This window comes from Cavia porcellus, unplaced genomic scaffold, assembly GCF_034190915.1.
Source record: "Cavia porcellus strain 051 isolate PalLab524CR breed Dunkin Hartley unplaced genomic scaffold, mCavPor4.1 scaffold_15, whole genome shotgun sequence".
In the NCBI taxonomy this organism is placed as follows: domain Eukaryota; kingdom Metazoa; phylum Chordata; class Mammalia; order Rodentia; family Caviidae; genus Cavia; species Cavia porcellus.
Genome location: NW_026947498.1, coordinates 58,627,613 through 58,638,250, shown reverse-complemented (window position 1 = coordinate 58,638,250; position 10,638 = coordinate 58,627,613).

Here is a 10,638-nt window from a genome sequence, read left to right as displayed (position 1 = left end):
TAGATGTTGTAGGCCATTCTGCATTCTGTGTTCACCAATTTGTCAACTGTTGTAGCTGAACTGTTCCATGTGGGCTTGTGTCACTTCTGGTTTGGTAGATTAAATTTGGGGCCATTTATGTCTTCTATAATCTCAGACTTTGTGTAAAGTTTAGTGCAGTTAGTCTTGCTTTTTTTTTTTCTTTTTCTTTTTTTTCTATAAACATGAAAGCAAAAGTTGTTCTGGCTTTCTACACCCTGAAGCAAAAGGCTCTGTTTTTTTACAACCGCAGTTCAAGTTGAAGATACATTATTCAGGCAAGAATAAATTTTGAGGAATATTCTGCCTTTTGTACATAAATGATTAACCCTAGAAGCATAAGGTAATGTGATGGTAAATAGCATACTAAACATTTACTGCGTAACATTTTAATAGCTTAATTTTTAGTAGTTTGAAAAATAGTATATTTGTTAAATATAATTCAAGTAAATTGGTGATTTGAGAGCTCCCAAAGCACTCTGTAAAACTCACTTGTTTAAAGAATATTTCATTTTGTAGATTTGAGCTATTAACAAATAAATTGAATACTGTGCTCTAAAAAATAGGAAGAGCTGCAGAACTGCAGTAGAATCTTGTAAGAATGAGTTCAAATAAGTTGGTTCATAGGTAAAATTTATCACTCATTAAGCCACAGAATGGCTTTATACTTAAACTTTCTGATTTCCAAAGACTTAAAATTGCATGTTAAACCTGCACAGATTAAAGTATGAAATTAAGCCCAAACTCCTATTAAGTATAAAATTATAAACTTTCTAGAAGAAAATGTAGGAAAGTATCTTGTGAACAAGGATGCAGAAAGGCTTCTTAAACACCTGTTCCACCTTACTTGCTGTTACCTATTTGGGATGAGCCATAATGCACACACACAAAAAAGGTGAGTGCAATTATCTCCCAATTACAGACTTTTTTAGAAAAGACACTGGACAAGTTTAAGAGATAAATGATAGGTTTGTATAGGATACATTTTAAGTGTAAAACTGATAGGACTCATTAGTTTTAGGTTATGCAGGAATTCCTTTATAATAACAAACTGGGGTTGTGGATAATCTATTGCTCTATAAAAATTACCCCAAAGTGTAATGATACAAAACAATAATTATCTCACCTTTTCACTGAGTCAGGGAATATGGGAGTAGCCTTATACTTAATATTTCTTCCTAGAGGAACTTTTCAAGTTGAGGCCACAAATACTCTTTGCTCCCAGCAGAGGGCAGCAGAACAGCACAAGATTTAAGCACAATAGGTTTTCAGTTTACCAAGCACCTATTCTACTTTATTTTAAGGTGATTGGTGAGCCTCAGTTAGGTATGGGTGTCTCAGTCCTCCATTTATTGAAGGGTGATGATACATTCTGGTCTTCAGTGTTTGCTTGTAACTGCTGGCAGTCTTGATGTCCTAACATCTTTGTTATTTATCATATCTAGAGCATCTGTCACCTTTCTAAAATGAGAAAAGTGAATTAAATGCAGTAAGGTCCTTTTCCCAAGATCCCTTAGTCCTGCTGAGCTGCATCAGCGCTGTTAGGGTGAAATAGGAGGGCACAAAGTTTCTCCCAGCTGTGTCCACCAAGACAAATTGTTCATCTATTTGACACAACAAACTTTGTCATAAGATTTTCTTTTGAGACAGAAAAGGTTATACTTCAAAAAATAATATCCATTAAATCCTCTTTCGTGTTTCCATTTTACTAGGGGATTTTTATTTTAACAAATAATAGCATTCTTTAACGTTTGGTCAGTTTATCAGTTGAAAAATCAATTGTGAATTTTAAATGAAATGTTGAAATATAAAACAACTGAGAATAGTAGTATGCATTGATTATAGTAAAAATATTTAAAGCCTTTATTCCAGATATATGTTATATAACACATATATATAATACATATATTTACTGAGTAGAAAGGTAAAGTGAATTTTAATTGAGTTGTGATCACAAGTTTAAAAGCCGTTGCTATATAATATTGACTTATCTCTTGAATTTATCATTGTGAATTTGACAAGATTGATATAGTGAAGTATCCTGTCTGTACTTTTACCCATCCATTAATCCACCTTAAAGAACATTATAAAAGAATTTGTATACACCTGTACACTTTACCCCAAATACCTTAGTGTGCATATTATTAATTAATAAACATTCTTTTATTTTTTCTTTGGATGTAAAGTATATGTACAATAAAATTCACAATCCTGATTTGTATACATTGAGCTGTAACATGCATATGCCTGCGTAAGCCAATTTCATATAGGAATATAAGCCGTTATCACCACAGCCCTCAGATTCCCTCAGGCCTCTTCCTGCTCAATCCCTGCCCTCATTCCTCCATCAACAACTGCTCTCCTGATTTTTTTTCCACTAGAGTACTGTTGATTGAGAATTTGATAAAAATTAACATACCATATGTATCCATTAGTATGCTACCTCTTTGACTAGGTGTATTACAGTATTTGTTGCAAAAGAAGCCATTGGATGAATACACAGGTGGTATCCAAATATACCATATCCATATATGGTAGAATCTAACTAAAAGTGAAACTTTTGTTTGTCCGTATTAAACATCTGAGCATCTTCACATTTCTAAAAAATGGGGTGAAACTATGAGAAAATTGTAAAATCTACATTCTAAGAATGAAATGAATATGAATAAAGAAATTTATTAGCAGATCATATTACTTGAAAATGGACATGGTAAAATGGAAAATACAGTTTTAAATTTTTAAGTGCAATTAACCAGGCATATTGTTTTACAGCAGATCTAAAATTTATTCATTTTGTATAACTAAAATTTTATACCTGTTGAACAACAACCCTCATGTTTGCCTCAGTCACTGGCAATCATTCTACTTTTTTTTTTTTCCTGTGGGTTTCATTATTTTAGATACACTTCTCTAAGTGGAATCATGCAGTATTTGTCTTTCAGTGACTGACTTCACATACCATAATGTCCTCCAGGTGCATCTGTAATGTAAAAGTATTCCTTTTTTCCCCTTGGCCTCACTTGCATTTGTTGTTTTTTGAGTTGAGATGGATAGCCATTCTTTCTGGAGTAAGATGGAATCTGTGTCATTTTAATGTACATTTCTTTAATGGCCAAGGATGTTTAGAATATTTTGATGTACTTGTTGACCATGTGTACTTCTGAAAAATGTCCGTTTCAGTCACCCATTTCTTCATTGAGTCTTTATGTTAAGGGGTCTAATTTTCTGAGTTTATTATGTATTGAAGATACTAGTTCTCTGAGGAATAACTGGAAAAAAATGTTTCCCATTCTATCAGTTGTCTCTTTGATCTGTTGATTGTTTCCCTTACAGTGGAGAAGCTTTTTAGTATGATCTCATTTGTTGGTTCTTGATATTATTTTGCAGCTGGGATTCTGTGCAGAGTCATTGCTTATGTCTACATCTTCAGAATCTTCTAGTAGACTAAGTGTTCTGTTTTAAAACAGGTTATTGATGCATTTTTATTTTATTTTAGTACATCGAGATAGATACGTGTCTTGATTCATACTTCCACACATGGATAATCGGTTTTCCCAGCACCACTTATTGAGAAGCCTATCCTCTCTCTAGATTTGGAAGTTTTCTGTTATGATTTCAGCATTTTACCATTTAAGTTACTTTCTATTGTTTCTTTTATTCCTATAACTTTGATGGGGGGGAGGGGTTACCTGACAGCTGTTGGATGCAGTTTGCATGATGTCTTGCCTTTTTTAGGATATCATTAAAGTTATGATCTACTACATCCACTTTATCTTTAATTTCGGATGCACTGTGTTCATATTTCTCAAAACTAGTAGCCATACTCTGCTGAGTTTTTCATGTCTTGTATTTAGTGATTATTTTCTTTTCATAATTTCTAATTCTTTACCAAATTGGTCATTCATATTTTATATTCTCTTATTTAACTCAGAAGGTTGTTATTTTCTCTTTTAAGTTCATCAAACATTTTGTTACTAATGTCCTTTATCTGTTAAGTTTACTAAACATGAAATTGGTTGTTTCTTCTTTGAGCTCTTCAAATATTTAGGCCCTTTGATTTTGGAGTTCCTTGCCTGTAACTTTCTCTAATTTAGTGCTCATGGGATTAGTTTTCGAGGGGTTAAGGGGTTTTGGTGGCATTTTGTTGCCTTGTTTTCTCATATTTTATTTGTGCTGTAGGTTAAAGATCAGTTAGGATAGAAAATTAACTCTGTCCCCACTGTGTAGGTCTCTTTAGATAGAATCTGTCAACCTGAGATGTGCCCTTGTGTATGTTTATGGGTTTTTATATCCATCTTAAACCTACCAAGAATATTTGAGGGTCTTCTGCAAGCTCTTGTACGAAAAAGAATGTTGTAAACAAACTGAAATCATATTGATGACACAGAGACACACCTATGCTACCATTGGTAATAACAAAGGAATCAGCAATAGTATAGAGACAAACCAGGTACTGACATACCAAAAGAAATAGAATGCTACAATAATATAGAGAAAAAGACAAACCATATATTGACATGCAGTAAATAACTAGTAAATACAACTGTACTAGCATTAACAATAGTACAGAATTGAGCAATAACAGTCCATTAAATATTTAAACATTAAAGCTTAATTGTAATGGAGTTGGGAAAAGCAAAAATAAAGGAAGTAAAATTTGAAAAAATTAGAGAAAAATGAGATGAATAAAATAGGTAAAAGGGATCAAAAAAACAGAAAAATACAGGACAAAGAAAAGAGCAAACCCTCCTCAAAATAAGGACAAAAAGAGAACCCTCCACCACCAAAAACCCCAAGAAACAAAGAGAAATTAGTCCAAAAGATCCACCTCCTCCCCGTGTTTGGGTGAGTGATTTCTTTCCATGGCCTGTAGTATTAAATTCACCAGGTAGAAGGGGGAGATAGTGAGTTAAAACCAGGGCCTATTTTGTTTCTATATTGTGTGTGTGTGTGTGTGTGTGTGTGTGTGTGTTTCTGCCTTTCCTATTAGGCAGATGCAGTTTCTGCCGGAGCTAAATTGGCACCCGTGGCTCTTAGTGTTTGTGCCGCTCTGTACCCCAAGGGGTGGGAGTGCACCTAGCTCTACAGCCTGTGAGCTTTAGGAGTGTTCCCCTTGCTCCAGAGGCCCCTCTGTCCACACTCCCTGGAAAGTGTAACTGTGAGCTGAGGCATATCCATGATGATGTGGGCAGAAGAGAATAAAGACCACTGAGTTCTGTGTTTGTAGGTGTTGAGAGTGAGGGAGTCTGCCTGAAATAATACCAGCACTTTCAGAGCCGGCTTGCTCGGGAAACCACCCCACCCCTGTGGCTTCTTACCACAGAAGGTGTAACCACCATATTCCTTTAAAACCTGAGTCCACCCTGTCTGTGCAACTGTTTCTTGTGACCATCTTCCCCCAAGTCAGTGTGGTAGGGTGACCCCAGGAACCCTGAAGTGTCATTGCTTTATGATTTCTGATTTTTGGAGTAGCTCAAGCTTAACCCCTTCCAAAATGGCTCCTGATTAACCACAACCAAATGTGGAAGGCACTGCAGTGTATTTCTTTTACAGCCCTAGTTTGCAGTGCAGAAATGAGTTGCAGAGTCAAGTAACCACAGTAGTTTCAGTTGACAGAAGTCATGGACCTTTTTTGGAATTAGCACAGCTTTTTCTCTCTGTTGACCATTTCTAGACTTGCCTTTCGTTTGCTGAGTCAGGTCCTTTCTCTGGAAGCTGGATTAGCATTCCAGACTGCTTTGTTGCTTTCTTTGCGTTGTTTTCAGTTTCTCAGGATTTTAGTTTTCCTGTCAGCTCTTTATTGATCCCAACAGCTCTTTTTCCTTTACTCTCAGATGTGTGGATTGCAGGCTGTGGAGTGCCTGTGATATACGGAGGTGTTTTGTTTTAACAATAGCAAATAGTAAGCTTGGTTCATTTTTGTCCTATCATGAACCCTGTGCTGTGTTTTGCATAGAAAAAAGATTTGTTAAGCTTACATATTTGTAGTTCTTGAGATTTGAGAGCATAGCACTCTCACATGTGGGATCTCTTGAGGGCCTAGTGGCAGATGGCATTATAACAGTGAGAACACATGTAAAAGAAATTATATGGCAAGAAAGGAATCAAAAAACTATAGCAGGGGTCAGGCTTGCTTTCTTACAGGAACTCAGTGTCATGAGGAACAATCCACTCCCCGCAGACTTAATTTGCTTTCATGTGACAGCGTAAGTCCACTCATGGAGTTTGTGTGACCTAATTCCCTTCCTCCAGGTCCAATCTAGTAAGGGTTCTATAGTGAGGATTAAACTTCTAGCACATAAAACTTTCAGGAAACAGACTATTTGGATTATAACATTCTAGGAATAGCCCCCAAAATTAATGTCTTTCCAGTTCAAAATGTATTCATTTTATTCCCAGAGTTCAAAAAGCCATAAATCGTTTAGCATCAACTCAAAAGTCCAAGTCCAAAGTTTCATCTGAAACTTAAGCCAGACTCCTTCCAGCTGTAGCCCTATAAAATTGAAAATATATTACATGTGTCTTGGGTACAATGGTAGAACAGGCAAAGGGTAAACGTTCCCATATGTAGCTGAAAAGAGGAACCATACCTTCCGCCTCCAACCTCCAGCAGGACTGAAACCTTGTAGGGTGGACTTTAGATTTTAAACTCCACATTTGACTTTCTGTAAACTCTGAAGCAGAGGATGGGCTCCAGGGCCTTGGGAAGTTGTCCTGGCTTGTTGGGCCCAGTTGACGTGTTGATCTAGGTTGGATGCTGATTCCTGTGGCTTTTCTTAGCCTGGGGTTGTGTGCTGACAGTGGCTCTACAATTCCGGTCTTGACTGCACCCTTCCCTGCAGCAAGCCTCACTTCCTGGCCTCCCAGATTTTTCTTTTAAATCTTTACAGAAGCCACCATACTCAGCATGAATACAAGATTTGTATTCTACTGTCTTACAGAATTGGTACCATGTGCACACCATTATTGTTCTATTGTTTTCTCTCTTTGGAACAGTGGTATGGCATGAGTCATGGCTGGGTATGCCTAAGCTACAGCCGGAGCCGCAGCCTAGTGCTTCTCCATAAAGAAATGGCCCTGGGAGAATGAATCAGATCTGTCTTCCAAGAGTTCTCTTAAAGGCCTTTGGGCCTGTAATGGAAGATTAGGCTGCACATTTCTTATGATCCTGTGTACATTTGTCTTCTTTTTATTGGCAAGTGATCATTGGACTTCACTCTTACAGTTTTCTCCTAACCCACCTGCAAATTTTCTAAATTCTTCTACTTTGGTTCCTCCTGCCCCTATAATCTGAAGGTAACTGGTGAAAAGTAATAGCCTGATCCTTTTTGAAAAGAAATTTTATCCTTTGAAAAGAAATTTTATCCATAAGATAAGTTAGTCCTTCAGTGTTAAGTTCCACCATCTACAAAAACTTAGGCCTTGGACATGAGGTGGCCAACATCTTTGTTACTTTATAACAGTAGACTAATTTTTAGTAAGATACTTGTCATTTTCCTCGGAAATCTTGTCCATATGACCTTTACTGTCTTCATTTGTATCAGTATTCTGGTTGTCACCACTACTCAGGCGATACCTAAGGAATTCTGACTTAGTCTTATCTTCTGAGTCCTTATTAATTTTGCTCATAAATGACTATAAAAGTAATTGAATTTTTTCATGTTTCTTTGGTCTACTTGTCAATACTTACATCTTAATTGATGGAATTTTGTAGAAAAATTTGAAATGAAGTAACATGTCCTCCAGATTTTTTCTTTGTTTTCCCAGATTGCTTTATATATCCTGAGTCCTTTAAATTTTCATATAACGTTTTAAATGAGTTTTTACCCCTCCCCCCAAAAAAAGTTCCCTTTAGGAACATCCAAACATAGATTTTTTTTTTTGTAGTTTAGCAAGATTTTCTCATCCTGTGAATGTGGCATATCTCTTTTTTTGTCTTATGAAAAAATGAAGCAAATTTTCATAATCAGAATAATAATAGTTATTACACTGTGTGGTGTTATCTTCAAACTACTTACTTACTTGGTACAAGATATAAACCAAAGAGATACAATTCTTTCAATGAACAAAGATAACCTATTAATATAAATGAAATAGATTAGCATATATATTAAAACATTTTAAAAACAATGGAATATGTAATTTAAAAATATTTGAAGTCTCTGCTTCCTGTTTGTCTTCTATTTTGATCTTTGTGTGTGTGCATCTGTGTGTATGTGTATAGTGTTTCTCATATGAGAGAAACCATGCAATATTTAAGCTCATGTGTTTGAATTATGTTCTCAAGTTGCATCTGTCACCTACATTGAGATCTTCTATCTAAGCAATATTTTTTTATTTTCCATTGTATATGAATGAAATATCTGAAGACTATTCCTAATATTTTTAGAATTCTTATGTTTCACTACTTTATTGCTGCTTGGATGGAAGATAATAAATTTTGAATTATTAAACATTGTCTTAGTGTGGGATGATACCCCACACAAGACACCATATACTAGGTGGCTTACATAGCATACATATATTATTGAGAAGTTTAAAATCAAGGTACTTGCCTGTTGTGGTTTGTATGGGGGGGGGGTCCCTGCAAGGACTTATGTGCTTATGGGAAGTGTAAGGGATGTGATTGGATTGTGAGGGCACCACAGCTGGCTTGGTGTTGGGAGGGGTGGCCAGGCTAGAAGAGCCATCTCACTGGGACTGTTTCCTGGAAGGGCATTATTGTACTCTAAGAAAATACCTTCATTATTTTGTGTATGATAGCAAACCTGCAACGTGGCTTACTAAATGTGTTTTTTTATCCTTTTTTCCCTAACTGATATGTTAAGTGACCTAACTGATATATTGAGCAATAATCTCCTCTGTAAAGAATTGCAAGAATCTCACCTAATTGATATGTTAACCATTGTTGCCCTCTACAAACTACAGAAGTTGTGCTAAAACAAGCTAACAAGGATTGTTAATCATTGTTAGGCGCCTCTATTCTCCGCTAAAGAGCTAAAGAAAACTAGGATGGCCCACTAATTTACACTTGTTTGAAGTAACTTGCTTGTGTGCAGAGATTTGCGTATGAGTTTAACCCTTTACCTGACCTTGACACATAACCACCATTTTCTGTTCTGTATGGTGCCTTATTGCCTCCCTCACCCCTCACCTATCTATCTAGCCCATAAAGAATTTGGGTTTCTGGTGACCTCTTCCCAACCCAGTGATGATCTGTCATAAAATGAGCCTGCCCCAATTTTAAGAACTGTTTAGCTTCAAAGAAATTACCGGGAAATACTATGGCCCAAACCCCAATCGGTGCTTTCCTTTTGTTCTGTATGCATCAAATGAGTTAGATATCAGATCTTTGTAAAACTTAAGTTTCAGCTTCTTGTAACTCTTGACCCCTTTGCACCCACTAGTGAAAATGAGCTGTCATGGGATAATTAACTCTCCACTTTCTTCTCCAAATATTGCTGCAGATGTGCCACTCCGAGATAATGTCAGTCTGTAGGATGGGAGTAATTTGAAAAACACCAGGAACTCCCGAGATTGTCAGAGCTAAGTGGACAGCAATACAGTTTCCAGACTCGGATCAACAAGTTTGATGGCTCTGCAGATTTCTTTGTTTCTCCCCCTCCTTTTCCTCCAGCCTCTTTTTAAAGTCCTCCCTTCAGTCTCTGGGAGACAGTCTCCAAATTGGCTCCCAGAGACTCGTTGCCAGGCCTGGAAATAAAGCCTTTGCTACCTAAATTTTCGGTCTCTTGCTTCCTTGAATTTTATAGCGGGGGCCCGAGTTATAACAAGCATCCTCCTCTCCCAGTTCCTTCCTTCACAGGAAGCCATGGCGGCTTCCTATCTGCCATGAGATAAACACCTTCTCCTCTTCCCAGACCCTGCCATTGTGCTGTTGACCTTGCAAGGACTGGAACTTCTATAATGTGAGCCAAAATAAAACTCTCCTCCTTTAAGTTATGAGTATTGGGTATTTTGTGCCAGTGATTAGGGAAGAGACAAAAGCACTTCATGCTGTTCTGGTGTCTGTTGAGGGCACTTCTGGATTGAAAATGGCTGTTTTGTTTCTGCACATGTCTGAGAGAAAAATACCTCATGTGCTTTGTAAGGCCACTAATGCATTAATGAGCTCTCTAAATTACTTTCTAAAAGCCCAACCTCTTGATACTATCTTATAAAGGATTAGGAATTCAGCATATGAATTTCAAAAGACAGAAGTGATTGGTCTATAAAACTCCCTTATTATGTAACCTTGCTAAATTTACTTTTTGAAAATAGATTTTAGATTTCTTTTGAAAAATTCTTTTTTGATTCATTAGTCTTTTATTTTTTAGATACCACTTTTATTAATTTCTGTTCTGACCTTTGCAACTTTCTTCCCTGTACTAGATTTGAATTAGGATTGTTCTTATTTTGCTAGGACCTTGAGGTGTATCATTAGGTTTATTTTGGGGGGACAATTCTGTTTTTTTGATTGAGGCATTTAGGGCTATAAACTTCTCTTTTAGAAGTGCTTTTAGTGTGTACCATAGGTTCTGGTATTTTGTACTGACATTATTGTTTGACTTTAGCTAGTGTTTGGATTCTTTTATTTTTTATTACCCAGTGACTATTCAAGAA